Source organism: Pinus tabuliformis, chromosome 3_1 (genome assembly GCF_031772625.1).
Source record: "Pinus tabuliformis cultivar Carrire ecotype Pingquan chromosome 3_1, CPIR1, whole genome shotgun sequence".
NCBI lineage: Eukaryota > Viridiplantae > Streptophyta > Pinopsida > Pinales > Pinaceae > Pinus > Pinus tabuliformis.
Genome location: NC_142301.1, coordinates 681,386,559 through 681,401,815, shown reverse-complemented (window position 1 = coordinate 681,401,815; position 15,257 = coordinate 681,386,559). Strand labels below are relative to the sequence as shown.

Sequence of the window (15,257 nt, the reverse complement as noted above, 5' to 3'; positions counted from 1 at the left end):
TACAAATTGAGGACCCCAACAGTCCTCCTAAACTTTAGGGGCTCGGCTGCCCAAAACTTGTAGTTAACAGCAGTCCTACTTGACTTGCTTCGCTGCCCTTGTGCTAATTGATTTGGTGGCCCTTGAACTCCGAGATGATGGTGGAGAATTCGAGGTAAGGGCCCATAAATGAAGGGAACACCTTCCTAAAAATACTCTCCACGAATTTGGCTGCCAAGTGCTCATTTCAACCATTGACTTTGTCTCCAAATTCACCAAAAAGGCTACATAAAGCACACATTAGACTTGTTGGCATAATTACTAACCCAATTCACTCTATTATCATAAATATAATAAAAAACATGCAATAAACTTGTTATCACTGAAAATTCTGATGCCAAAGTTGCTTAGACTAGCTTGAGGACAAAGTGTTTCCGCAGCGCATAGATCCCTTTATCAGTTTCGCAGCGCAACATCTTTTAGGTGATTTCGTAGCGCGTAATTCATATGTTGCACTGGTTGCGCTACGAAATTGGGAATTTTTTCGAATCCATAGCCATTTTCACCCAGCTGTTATACTTATCAGAATCTGCTGTGTGTTTAGATCGATTAGGTGTTGTGGTACTGACACATGTTGCAGTTGTTGTTGACAAGGTGACAGTTTTAGTGATTGCAAGGTACTACCTCAGGTTAAAGGCACCCTTGTTGTTTGTCCCATGGTAGCTGTTATTCAATGAAGGAACGAGAGTGCTCGGTTCACTACTGAAGGAAGCACTAAACTTGCCATAGTTGGAAAAGGATTGACATTTGATAGTGGAGGTTACAATATCAAGACAGGACCAGGATGTCTTATTGAACTCATGAAGTCTGACATGTGAGGTTCTGCAGCAGTTCTTGGTGCAGCAAAGGCTATTAGTCAAATTAAGCCTCCCGAGGTGGAGGTCCATTTCATTGTTGCTGCATATGAAAACATGATTAGTGGCACTGATATGCGGCCTGGTGACATAGTTACAGCTTCAAACGGAAAGACAGTTGAGGTAAATAACACGGATGCTGAAGGCAGGTTGATATTGTCAGATGTTTTGGTTTATGCATGTAAACAAGGCGTTCATAAGGTGGTCGATCTTGTAACTCTCACTGGAGCCTGCATAATTGCTCTTGGAAATGAAATTGCTGGAATGTACACTCCCAATGATGAAATGGCAGAAGAAATATCCAAAGCTGCAGAAATTGCAGGAGAAAAGTTTTGGAGAATGCCACTTGAGGAAAGCACTGAGAAATTTAACAAACTTGTATACCAGTATCCAATCCGTATTCCTGAAAGGTTTTCTCTTGTTATTCGATTATTATTGACTCAAGAAGGAATTTGTTTCACTCTTCAACCAGACTTCAAGTTTCTTGAGGTAGCTTACTCATATGTGGCGAAACTTCTCCTAACAGACCCAGATCCAGCATTACGAGAGCGCCTCATTCAGGTGTTTTTTAAAGACGGAGTATTTCAATGGAAACGCTTAGAAAAGCTCATTATATTGGCTAAGGAACAGGTAGCTATTATGAGTCGGAATCCAGCACTGTAAGAAGCAAGCAGACAAGATACAGAAAATCGGCGAGTTGAAAGAAAATTAGATCTGACAGACACACTTAAGGATGGTGCTCGAGTGGTAATAGTAGATGCTAGTATTCGGCGTAAAGTTCTTTTGGCTTTGACTGAAGATTCTAAATTGCACATTCAGGAGCTTATGGATATTTACAGATTAGTTGAAGGGCAATTTGATATTCCTTCCTTGGCTATAGATCTTGTTCAAAGACTCCCAGTTGCTACACGAGATATGATGCTCGCTTGGAGTGAATCTGTCCTGGTAGATCGTTGAGAATGGCTGAACAAAGGGGTTCTGTTGACATTTATTATTTCAATATTTTCGTGAACATGATCAACTGGTCTGCTGTATCGTCTTTTCTAGCATGGATTGACTGGTCAAATAAATATGAAGATTGGGGGCCAAGGTTTTGTTCCATTTGTTCCCAGTTCACCAGCTGAAGCTAGAAATGGCGATGCATAGGCACGGTAATTCCAACCGAGTGTTGATGATCTACCGGTTTCTGGTTGAAATTGTATATCTGAATGAGCTGAGACACACAAGTTACAACAGGCATGAGTTTGCTAACTGTGTGTCGTAAGGGCGCTTGAATGAGAATCATAGCTCATGGAAATAAATCTTCTTTTATCCTTATCATCGTCAGAATCCAGATAATGTGATCATTTGCAGGGTCTTACTTTATTTGTATATGACCTATGTTTGAAACTTAGATTGTTTAGCTGATTGGTGTCACGCATCAGAACAGAGTAATAAACACGCGGCACTTTAAATTGAGCAACATGTGGCATTTTAAATTGAGGATGCCCGACGGTGATATCGACGGATCCAGCTCTCAACAGATATATCTTATTGAATGAAGGCCGAGGACTAATTCCTGGATACCCGCAGTTTATGCTTGACTTATTAAGGAGGTGCTTGGGATAATGAAAATTGAAGATCTAAAGAACACAGTTAGTTATGGCTTTGATTATATATATAATACAATATGTTCTTGTTAATCACGGGAATTAGAAATACAAGCTGAGATACGAGCTATGGCAGATAACATCAAAGGGGCGCTTCCGTTATATTTGCTGTGGGTTATTCATGCCTTCAATTGTCATGTTTTATGTTGAAGTTTTAGTGCTGAAGGTCCATGTGATAGGGCGAGCTGCAGTTGGGGATTGTGTTTCATTCTGCGTGTGGAACATGTGCATCACCAAAGGAATAGCTGTTAAAGCTTCAGATGTGTGCTCACATTGCAGCTTTTGACTTCTGGGTTTGTTCTGTTCTCCATTATGACAGTACATCTGCAAAACACTCACTGTCAATGCCGTAATGGGCATGTCCATGGTTAGATTGAAAACTGGATTTTTGAACTTATGCGCACAGGTGTTATGTATAAAATGGATCAACATTCAGTACAACTGAGACATATTCTAATGGAGACATTGCTATATGATAACACGAGACATGATGTCCTTTTTCAGGTTTTATGCATAAAGAGCAGGGTCCCTGGAGGAATTATATCTTAACCGAATGCTTCATCCAAGAGAAAATGAGTGGCCATTGAGAAAATAAAGCTCAAGACAGTCAGAGTTTAATACAGGAAACTGTGATTTTCGGGAACAACTCAGCAGTTTCGTAGCGCGCTACGAAACTGCTGAAGCTGCATAATTAATGATCAGTGAACCAAATTTTGAAGACTTTCCTATCAGCATTAAAAAGGTTTTTGTGTCATCACACAGGTACATGGAAAGGGGTGTCCAGCATATCAGGAGCATGGTGTTGCCCTATTTTCTTGGGTTATTAAGGACTTAAAGTATCCACTGCTGCATACTCGGTGATGGGGGACCAGAACCGAAAATTTAGGGATATTTTCAGCCAATACAGAACAGATCAAAGCCTTCGGTATTCAAAGCCAGCATGGGACATTAATTGCCCATCTCATGCCATCTCAGCTGAACGAAGAGAAAGCCAGGTGTCAAGGATCAAGAAAGAATCATGCTACGAGGAGAATAAAATCAGAGTTTTAGTTTAGTTAGGACTCTTTGTAATTACAGCTCAGCACTTAATGCATTTAATGAAGTTAGTTAAATGGTAGATAGGGGTAATTAGTAGCAGTCATCGAGCTCCCCTCATGCTGGAGGAGGAAGCTCAAGTTAGTTAAGGGTGTATCTCTATATATAGATAAAACTTTGATGTAATGGGGGTTGGATGTTTTGGAGAAGACTGTTTTTGGTTTATGTATAAACAAATTTCAGTAATGCAAATGACTGTGTTTTCTTCTCAGGATTCACAATGGATCTTCTTGTTCAAATGTGTGATGGTATTCTTTCTTTAAGGTTCTTTTACAGTTTTGTTAATGCATAATCACTCAGAACTCATGAATCATGCTCTGACTTCCTGTATGCCTTGGCAAACTGTGGTTTCAAAGTTATGTTTGAACATATAGATGTAAAGTGCCCTGATTTCTATGAAAAGATAGTGGTTTTGTTTGCTGAGATATGAGAGACTCCATAAGCCCAATGGGAATCAGTTCAATGTTGTCCAGCCAGCTTATTTTTCCTGTGTCTTATAAGAGTTAGCCATCTTTTCTTGTCATTAGTCAATATTCATAATCTGTGAGAGAGCCCTCTTAGACTAAGGAGGCTAAGCCTTAGTCCAAAGCCTGGTTTGAAATAGTTACACAGAATCTTGCTGATTGGCAGCCTTCAGTGCTTGATTTTGTGATAACAAAACTAATGAGAATGGTGGATTAAGTCGAATTAGGAAGTTGAATGAGCCCAAATAATTATCCATTTTTGGGGCTCATCATCACCCCCCTACTAAAAGTGTTGCTCATCCTCTGAGCAACCAATCTATCTCCTCATATTTGATGGCGCTGGTGGCCTCCCTGTCATGCCAAGCTTCTGAAGTGATGTCTCTTCTCTGTCATGAAACCATGCTTTTCCCTTTGCTTCTTCCCACTACTTGCTCCTTTTCCTAGAGAATTCTCAGCTTTGGTATGATTGTGCAAGTATATTCAATCTGATGGCGGCAATGGTGGTGGAAGGAGATGAAACCAGTGGAGGATGGAAGAAAAGAGTGGTTGCATGCCTCCTCAACAGAATTCAAGCTTCAAATCCCTCTCCATAATTGATTCTGGCCTGCCCAAAGGCTTCTACAGGATGTTTCTGGTAAAAATACAGAACTTCCTGTAGAAAGTCCTGTAGCTTCATGTAGAAGGTTGAACCATGACTAAATTGTGTCCGAACCCTGAAAAAAATGAGTTTTCATGGAGGGGATGGATGTGCTTAGGGTGGCTAGCACAGGTGCTGCCTCCCTAGCTAAAATCTCGGCCAATTTCTCCTTCTGCTGCCCTTTCCCCAAACTTCCTGTAGAAAGTCCTGTAGTGGTTGTTTTCTGTATTCCTGTAGAAACAATCTTCACTGTTTTGGCCTGCTTGGCTGAGGGTGCCTTCTCTTTTGATTTTGTTGTGGTTGCCTTGGGTGTGCCTTTACTTGTTTGGCCTTTTTCAGTCTTTTCTGCCTGGGTCTGCAATCTTTTTTCTGAGGTGTTTGTGCCATTGTTCCTCCCACAGTTTTAGGCTTAGCAATTTGGCCCATTTCTCCTTTTCCACTATGTTTCTTCCTTCTTTTTCTTTCTTGCTTTCCTTGTGATTGTTTCACTGTGATGCTTTACCCTAGGTTTTCTTTCCCTTAGCTTCCTTACCCTTAGTTTTCTTCTCTGCCTCAATATCTTGCTTCCTCACGCTCTGTTTTGGCTTTCACTGCTCAGAATGGGAATCGTGTATATGGTTTCCTCCCCAGAATGTGGAGGACAGTATCCCTCAAGTGTTTTTTTCTTTGCAAACCATTCAACCAGTCCTGTCATGTTTTTCACTCTATTGAGTCTTGACATAGAAAAGATAATGGGCTTTTTATGGTTATTCAAAATACACATGTGTTCAGCTGTCTGTTCGGGATTGAACAAGAGTTTTTCAATTGAACCATGTAAACCAGTAAGGCGATGCTGCTTCTCTATGTAAGGGAAATAACTCTGCATGTCTGCTCCAGGAGAAACAATGTTGAACTTGGGATAAAAAAACATCAATTCCATGAACCACAAGATAAAGACCAGCAAGGGTGAAAGCAGTTCCTGTCATACTGGCCAACAGTATCCTTGCTTCCAACAATCTCTTGATATGTGCTAGTGACAATAAAATCTATATGATTCATTGCAATTAGATCTGCAGTAAATTGGAAAGAGAAATGGTATTTTTCTTCATATTTTTTCAATGTCTGAATCTAAATATTTGGTCTTCTCCAAAGCATGGGCTATGTTGCACTGAAGACAATTCCAGGCAGCAATAAGAAAACGGCTTTTGAATTCATAGACAGACTTGCATTCACATTTTTCCTACCCCCTCAACACGTCGAATTCACCACCTTTTGAATTATTTGCATGGGAAAGTTATGTTCAGGCCTACCTCACTGAGAATTGCCACCCTCGACGTGAACAGTCCAAGCTTCTTTGTATGCTGGGTCTCCTGTAGCGCAGCTTCCTGTAGAAATGCCTGTAGAGTGCCCCTGCGCCTCTGAGCGAGCCCAGTACGTGGGAGAATTTTAAACTAGGCCGAAAAGCTCGGTGGAGGATGACAAGTTAACAGATTGTGGGAGCAGAGGACACGTACTTCAGCTAAGAACGTTGCAGGTGCAAATGAATCAGCGGGTGGTGAGAGTCAGCCGAGCCTTTTTTTAATTACAGCGTGATTCGTGGTGAGGAAGTGAAGTGGCCAGGCATACGTGGCCACATGCAGACTGCAGTGCTATCATGAACTGCATGTTCTCTTCTGGATCAGTTGCACTAGAGTTCAAACGGCCAACACTTCCTGTTTTTTTTAATTTTCACGTGAGTCAGCTGTCCACGTGTACTGCGTGACTTCCGGCTGAGTGCTAGAGAAGACAATCGGCTTAACCTTGCTAGATTCATGGCTTACCCCACCATTCCATTCGTTCATGCATTTCTTCAATTAGATTCATGCAATAGAGGAACAAGTTTTAGTCACATACCTGAAGTCAGATGGTTGTTGTGAGGTGCTTTTTGCTGCTGCATGCTCATATTCTGCTGCTGCATGCCTGGATCTTTTGTGCTATAAGCTCTTTGCTATCTGATGTGTTGTTGTTTTGCTTTTGCAGGTATCCTCTAGCCGGATCTAAGCTGCAGGAGTTCATTTCCACGTTCAGATCTGCACCTTCAAGCTGCTACTGCTGAATTTTCACAGGACCAAAACTTGTTTTCGCCATTGCTCTCAAACGGTAAACCAGATTGATATGAAACTTGTTGAGCACGTTCCTATCATCATTATGCATCTCCCATAGCAAAATTGTGATCAATGGATGCGCAGATTTAGAGAAAAATGGAAAATGGCTGAAGATTTCAGAGATCAATTTCTTGGAAATCGTGCATTGGAATTGGCTGAAACTGCTTGGGTAGGCTACTATCACCCATGTGCATCTCCTCATGAAACATGTTTTGAAACGGATGCACGGATATGGAGAAAATGCAAAAATGGCTGATGGTGATGGAGGCTAATTTCTTGGAAACCGTGCACCGGAATTGGCTGAAACTGCTCAGGCATGTTGCCATCACCCCTGTACAATTCCCCATAAAACGGTTTTTCAAATGGATGCATGGTTTTCAAGTTATGGAAGAAACAAATTCTATTCTATGTGTTTTTTTCTTCAAGGCATTTTGCAGTTTTGTTGCATGGTATGAAAAATTGAGCTTGGGTTGTGATGCAGGCATGGAGATGATGGAGGAGGAGTTTGAAAAGTGCAGGAGGACTTCTGAACCCTTGAGGAAGCTACCATGTTCGCCAAACCACCTTTTTGAAATCCATTTCTAGCTTCCTACAATTTCTACAGGAACTTCCTGTAGAAGCACAATGAAGAAGCACAATGAGGTGGAAAAGATGATGGAAAATGGTGAGGAATGGGAACATAGATGCTTGCAGGCATAACCAATGAATTCCAAGCTTTAGATCCCCTTCCAAAATTGAATCTGGCTCGCTTGAAGGTTCTACAGGATGTTTCCTGTAGAAATATAGAACTTCCTCTAGAAGGCACAAAAACTCCTTTGTCTTTGTTTTGAGTGATCCTCCTGACCTGCAATGTCATTGCTGCAACCTGAAAGTATTCAATGGAAATTAGATTTCTTTTTCTTTTCTTTTTCTCTTTTTTTTTTGAAAACAACTAGGGCGCCTCATGGAGGTTTTCACCCTAATTACCTGCCCTGGGCGCCTCCAAGGGAGGTTTTCACCCAGGGATCTTATTTTCTTTTCTCTTTTTTCCCAACCCATTGACCGCCTCATGGAGGTTTTCAATCAATGAGCCAATCTAAGGCGCCTCCGAGGAGGTTTTCACCTTAGATTTTTATTTTTCTTCTTATTTTCATTTTTTTTTATCTTTTTTTTTTCTCTTTTTTTTTTATCTTTTTTTTTTCTCTACCCTACCCTACTTGAAAAACAAAATCATTTTCAAGTATAAGAATACTTCCAATGGAGCCATGTGCACATCGAGATTAGGGACAAGATGATGTGAAGGCTCGAAATGCATGCTTTGACAGGTATCCGGATTTCAGAGACCAAATGATCTGACTTTGAAGGGATCAAACATAGCTGAAGAAGATAGTACCGCTGCAACTTAGTGACCGTCTGAAACCATATCTCAATATAGCTTTGATATCCTTGGTCCTTTTGCTGATCTGGATCATTCTTCATGTCACCTTCTATCATGACCTTCTCATCTTCCTCTTTTTGCGGATCTTTCTCTTGAGTACATGGAGGATTTGATGGTAACCATGAGGGAACTCTCTCAATCACTAATTCTGATCTCTTCTCTTCATCAAGTGCAGCCCATGGTTCTTTGATCTCCTCTTTTGAATCTTCTTTTGCCGGATGTGGTCCTTCAATGCTTCCAATATAGTCTCCGCTTTGCAACACTCTTCCTGAGCTATGGTGAAGATCGTTGAGCTCAAGAGGAGTCATTTGGACATGTTGTGCCTCAGCATTGTAATGGAGTTGAGCTACTCCAATGTGTGGATTTGGAAATGGTGGTATGGGTAGCTGAGTGGGGGTGTATATTTGAGATGGATGTGGATGGGGTTGTGGTTGGGCAGGCATTTGGGGTTGCCTTCATGGAGCAGGAGGCGATGGTTGTGGACGAGTAGGTGTTGGAGGAAAATGAGCGAGAGGAGTGTTGTACTGGGGCCTCCACCCCTGATGAGGTGCATTCCACTGAAGCTGTGGCTGAGCATAAGAGTGAAATGAATGAGCAGTTGGTTGGGAATAATATGGATCTATGAAGGAACAAGGAGGAGGTGTGAACCAGGAAGGATGAGTAGGGGGACCCCAAGAAGGCATGAAAGTGGCTTGATAGGGGTCATAATAGGTCTCGGGTGTCCCTTGCAGTTCCTGCTGGTAAGATCTAGGTCCATGTGGCCTCCTTTGGTTCATATAATAGAGTGATTCAGTGGCTCCTTTGGCTCTCTGATATGCAGCTTTGATTCTGGGTAAGGAAGGGCACTGATCTGTAGGATGGTATTCTTCACATACAAAACACACTTCTATGGGGTACAATGGACATTCATTCCTAGGATGCTTTCTAGTGCACCTAGGACAAAAAATGGCCAAAGTCCTCTTGGCTTCTTCTTGTTTCTTTTGGATCCGCAAGGTATCCAGTTGCATGGCAAGAAACTGCCTCATATCACTCTTGAAATCTTTGATCTGATTTTCAAATTCGTCTTTGGACAAGGTGCTGCTCCCAACATTTCTGCTTGTAGCCATTTGCTCCAGAGGAATGGTTTCTTCTTCTTCTTCCCTTGAGGTTCTTCAAATATGTCTTGCTTTCCACCTAAGGGTTCTTTAATCACAGCCATCGAAGAAGAGAGAATGTTGGCTGTGTGAAGCAGTGGGGGTGTTGTGCAATCATTTTTCTAACTTATCTCTACTCCTACAAGGCATGAAATGAAATCTTTTTGGTTGATTTTTGCTTTTTTCTACTTCTACCTGCAAAACTGAAATAGATTGAACTGCAACTAACTATCTTGCTAAAATGAAAATGTGGAATTGAAATGAAAGCAGGAAAGGACTAATCTATTTTGCTCAAATGAAATTGCAGGAATGAAATGCTAGTCTACGCTTGCGGAATTGAAATGCTAATCTACGCTTGCAGAAATGAAATTGTTAAATTGAAATGCTAATCTATGAAAGCGGGAAATGCTAATCTACTTTTGCATAAACGAAATTGCATAATGGAAATGAAATAAACTACTTAGCAGAAGATTGTAGTGGAAAATAGAAGAAAAGCGGCAATCACCAATACTCTGACGCTTCCCCGGCAACGGCGCCAAAAAGATGGTGGGCCCCAGTATTGTAGCAATAATGCTACAACTCCTGGAACTCCCTTCTTTAATTTTATCAACCCGGTAGTTCGTAACAAACTTGGAAGCGACGGTGCTGTATGAACAAGTACTAGCTCTTGCCGCAACTGTCACTTGGTCAGCTGGCACAAGTCCGCTAGGAGCTTAAGCCAACTTCTATGAGCTCTTAGAAGAAGCTTTTTAATTGATGGATGAAAGCTAACTCAAAGAAAGCTAATCTACTTGCGGAAAGAAACTAAAAGCCAAACAGAAACGCAAACCCTAATTCTACCAGCTAGTCCTACTGATGCAAAGATGAGAATGCAAACTACTAAAAGAGATTCCGTTACTTCTATGAAGGTAAAATACATGTGCCTAGACTACCTCTACATGAAGAAAACATCTTTTTGTATTTTTGAATAAATTATTAGAATTATCATGCATGTGCTTTTAACTAGCTTTTTACTGTGCAGAGGTGGATCAAGGAGGAGAAATGCTTGGAAAAGGTTAGGAAGGTACGGAGAGGGTCTAAGGGGTCCCTAACACCCTTCTGGAGAGTTTAACAAAGTTTGGCTATCAAGAAACCTCATTTGTGAGCTTCTACAGGAAGTCTGCAGGGGTTCTACAGGATGTTCAGAGATTTCTACAGGATGTTCTGAAAAGAGGATTTTGGAGAATGGATGGAGGTAAAAAGGTGGAGGAACGAGTATGGAGATGAAATACGGGTGTAGGGGAGTTCAAGACTTGGAGGATGGAGTTGAGGAGAAGGTGTAGAAGGTGAGATTTGTTCAAGGAGGGATGAAATGATGTTGCACAAGAAGATGAGAATCATGGCAAAGTAAGCGAATGAGGTAAATGTAAGGTAAGGGTTTTGAGTGAAGGATGAAACAGGTAGGTTGGATGGAGTATGTGCAGGTAAGGAAGGGTAATAGGTACTCTGCAAGTGGTTTTTCAAAGTGAACAAACAAACACTTATAAAACCTATGACCTAGTTACTTCACTCTAATCTGACCTAACAGCAAAAGGAAATGAACAGAAGTTTATTCGAAATGAAATACGTGAAATAACTATGCAACTAAGCAACCATAAATTGAAGCATACAATCAAAACTGATATCAAGTTTGGCAACTAAAAATCCAACGCTACTAATTGCATGGTGAAGCAAAAAGACAGTGTTTTTGTTGGCAGCAAGGTCACATTGGTCCCAGCTCATGATTCCACTGAGGGGGAGGTGAGATCCAAAGTACTTGGTAGCCTTTTTCTGAATATATTCCCTATGATTAACCAATCAAGTAAATCTGAACATGAAGAACCTTTTTAATCATCAAGAGCAACTTAAATAACAACACAACATTTAAATCTAAATAGCAGATTTTATTCTAAGAATGCAGCAAAGACACATGAAAGTAAACAAAGGAGATACTGGGCGCTTGAGATGGGCCCAACCCCAAGAGCTACAACTTCCTAAGAGAGATTTAGAGCTGGTGCAAAGCTGGATTCATCTTTATTAATCAAAAGAAATGTTACATTCCAAAAACTATCCACAAGGAGAACTTGAAAATGTGCTGAAAGCAAAGCTAATCTACTGCCTAAAAATCGAACTACAAAATGACTACAAAATGAATACCAAATGACTAACTACTGGATACAAAATGACTAACCACTAGCTAACAAAAATGACTAACTGAAATGAGGCCCTAAGCCCTCTTATTTATACAAATTGAGGACCCCAACAGTCCTCCTAAACTTTAGGAGCTCGGCTGCCCAAAACTTGTAGTTAACAGCAGTCCTACTTGACTTGCTTCGCTGCCCTTGTGCTAATTGATTTGGTGGCCCTTGAACTCCGAGCTGATGGTGGAGAATTCGAGGTAAGGGCCCATAAATGAAGGGAACACCTTCCTAAAAATACTCTCCACGAATTTGGCTGCCAAGTGCTCATTTCAACCATTGACTTTGTCTCCAAATTCACCAAAAAGGCTACACAAAGCACACATTAGACTTGTTGGCATAATGACTAACCCAATTCACTCTATTATCATAAATATAATCAAAAACATGCAATAAATTAATGAGAATGGTGGATTAAGTCGAATTAGGAAGTTGAATGAGCCCAAATAATTATCCATTTTTGGGGCTCATCACTTGGTTCAACAGTAAGAAGGCTTTTGTGACAGATAGATTAATAAAGGTAGAGTGCATAACAATTAATATTCTTAGCTATGAAGGCCTTTGGTTTCACACACTACCTACATGATTGTTTGATAAGGAGTTGGAACCCATAGCCATTTTCTATATTCCCTCATATCAACAAGGTGTTGATCAGGGAAAATTTTAAGAACCCCCCCTAAATTTACATGTATAATAAATGGGCGAATCTCCATGGTATATAGGAAAAATGGAAGGCGATTTTATCAATAATATGATATGTATATATAATTTTTTGGTGAATCTCTCACCAGGCATGGCGAATATTTTACTCAATTATAAAATTTTGTGTTTATTGAATACACAAATGAAATCATTGCATTTCTTTAATATATCTTTTGAAATCAAAATTACCGAAGTTACATATCGATAACCTAGTGGGTGTAGGATAAAATTCACCTGTGCCATTCACAGAAAGCATGAGAAAAAACCTAATACTATATATAAAACCAAGAAAAATTCAAATTCATCACTTCTAGGGACCTCGTAACCATCCTGCCAATACACAAGTATGTTCCTGTTTGCAATTAGAAAAATTACCCAAATTACAATCTGTTTACTCCAGCATATGTTGGAAATTTATAGAAGGATGACTAGTGCAATCAATCCATTCTTTTTAGCCTTGGATTTGTTTCAGTATAAAACAGAAGTATACAAATATACTTGTCCAATGTCTATGTTTTAACCATTCACCTTAAGATGTTTTTACAATATAATTTCCTAAGTCTATTTAATATCTTCATTATCATAAAAACCAACCTATATCCATCTTAACTCCACATCTACCACTCTTAGGGGGATGAATTCTATTTATCCCTCTGAGCACTTGGTAGACCCACAATTAAGATGGATCTAAGATGATAGAATTTCCCCTTTAAATAGTCTATGCTCACATGAATACCATGGTATTACCATGGGTTATCATAAACCTGGAGCCTAAAAATTACTATTAGTAATTTATAAAAATTAATAAAATTAATAGTTGATTTTTATTTTATTTTTTATTTTAACCAAGCTAAAATGTTTAACATACATTAAATTACAACATCCATTTTTACTCTTGATAGGATCAAATATTTTTTCACTCTATGCTAGTTTGCATATCACGATATTTGATACCTCTCGGAGGTCAGTAGATCCAGAGTAAAGATGGATCAAATATTTTTTCACTCTATGCTAGTTTGCATATCACGATATTTGATACCTCTCGAAGGTTAGTAGATCCAAGATGGATCTATGATGGTTTAATTACCCCATTTAAATAGGCTACATTCCAGGTGAATACCATGGGTCAATACCATGTGCCATTTTTATTTTTATTAATACTAATATTAGGGTTAATAATGTTTTTTTGCATTGTATTAATAACAATCTAGTCCATGGTATTTGTCCCATAGTATTTTTCTCATAGGTTTCACCTAAATATAATGCATTTTTTGAGTGTTCGTAAATATAAGGTGACTTATGGAGCAAATATAAAAAAATATTTTATTTGTTTACCATACCTCTCGTTTATTTATATTTTTATTAATTTACCATACCTCTTTTACAAATATGGAATTTGGCCCATAGGATTCACTTAAATAAAACCTCTTTCTTGAGCCTTCATAAATAGAACTAGGGTTATGGACTAAATATAAAAAGAGGTTTTATTTATTTACCATGCATCTAGTTTATTTATATTTTTATTTATTTACCACACCTTTTGAGTAAGTATAAAAAGACGTTTTATTTATTTACCATACCTCCACTTTACTTATATTTTTATCTGTTTACACCCTTGCATGTCTATAAGGTGACTTATGGAGTAAATATAAAAAATGTTTTATTTATTTACCATACCTCTCATTTATTTATATTTTTATTAATTTACCATACCTCTTTTATAAATATGGTATTTGGGCCTTTGGCCCATAGGATTCACTTAAATAAAACCTATTCTTGAAAATGGGTGAATGGATTCACTTAAATAAAACTTGTTCTTGAAATTGGGCGAATGGAAGGTTGTAACTCCTAATTTCAAGGGCTAAATTTACCTTTTTTACCCTCTCCCTTAAAATAAGGTGGGCTATTTGAGGTGATTTGTAAAAATGTACTATGATACAAAGCGAATGGAAGGTTGTAACTCCTAATTTCAAGGGCTAAATTTACCTTTTTTACCCTCTCCCTTAAAATAAGGTGGGCTATTTGAGGTGATTTGTAAAAATGTACTATGATACAAAGCGAATGGAAGGTTGTAACTCCTAATTTCAAGGGCTAAATTTACCTTTTTTACCCTCTCCCTTAAAATAAGGTGGGCTATTTGAGGTGATTTGTAAAAATGTACTATGATACAAAATATTCGTCCACTAAAAATTTAAAACCCCTTAATTTCGCCAAAGGGCGAACATTCGCCCCTAAAATTTTCTATGGTGTTGATACTCTGACTAAGTTCTTAGTAAAAGGGAAGTTTGAAGTGTTCAAATACAAACTAATATTGGTGCAAAGTTCCTTCCTTGTTAAGAGAGAGTGTTGAAAAATATAGCTTAGATAGGAGTATCTACATAGATCCAATGTTAACGTGCTAGAAGTAATTCAAGATATTTTGGAAAATGGTTCACTTTAGGAAAAGGTGAAGTATTATATTTAGTTTTCAACCCTAACAAGGTGTATTTCATAAATTTATTATTTAAACTAGGATTAATATCAATCGTACATCTCATTAAGAGATTAGGGTCTTGGTAGATTAAGGTTTCAACTAAAATATAACCATAGTTTAAGATAGTTTAGACATAGTTTTAGCACTGAATAACTCCACGTGTTAAGAATTATGTATTAAAGTAGGCCAAGTATATATACAAAAAAAATGACCTTTGGTTTCATCTTATAATAGGAAGATGGTTTTTCCTATTCACCCATGTCTCTTCATTTTCTCCTAAATTAAACTTGACAATAATATTTGCAGTAATACAATACTAAGTATAAGGTATTTGACATTCCCCCCCTTAGTCCAAAGGGGTGTTTGTAAGTTTAAGCATCTTTCTAAACTTTTCAAACTTTTCTCTTTCTAATGCTTTGGTGAAGATGTCCGTAATTTTCTCAATTGCGGAACAA

The 15,257-nt window shown here is 38.8% G+C and overlaps 1 pseudogene; it reads left to right on the top strand.

The window, feature by feature from the left end:
* Window positions 1-1,852, top strand: part of LOC149188931 (protein ACTIVITY OF BC1 COMPLEX KINASE 1, chloroplastic pseudogene) — a 96,690-nt pseudogene extending 94,838 nt beyond the window's left edge.
* The last annotated feature ends 13,405 nt before the right edge of the window (window positions 1,853-15,257 follow it).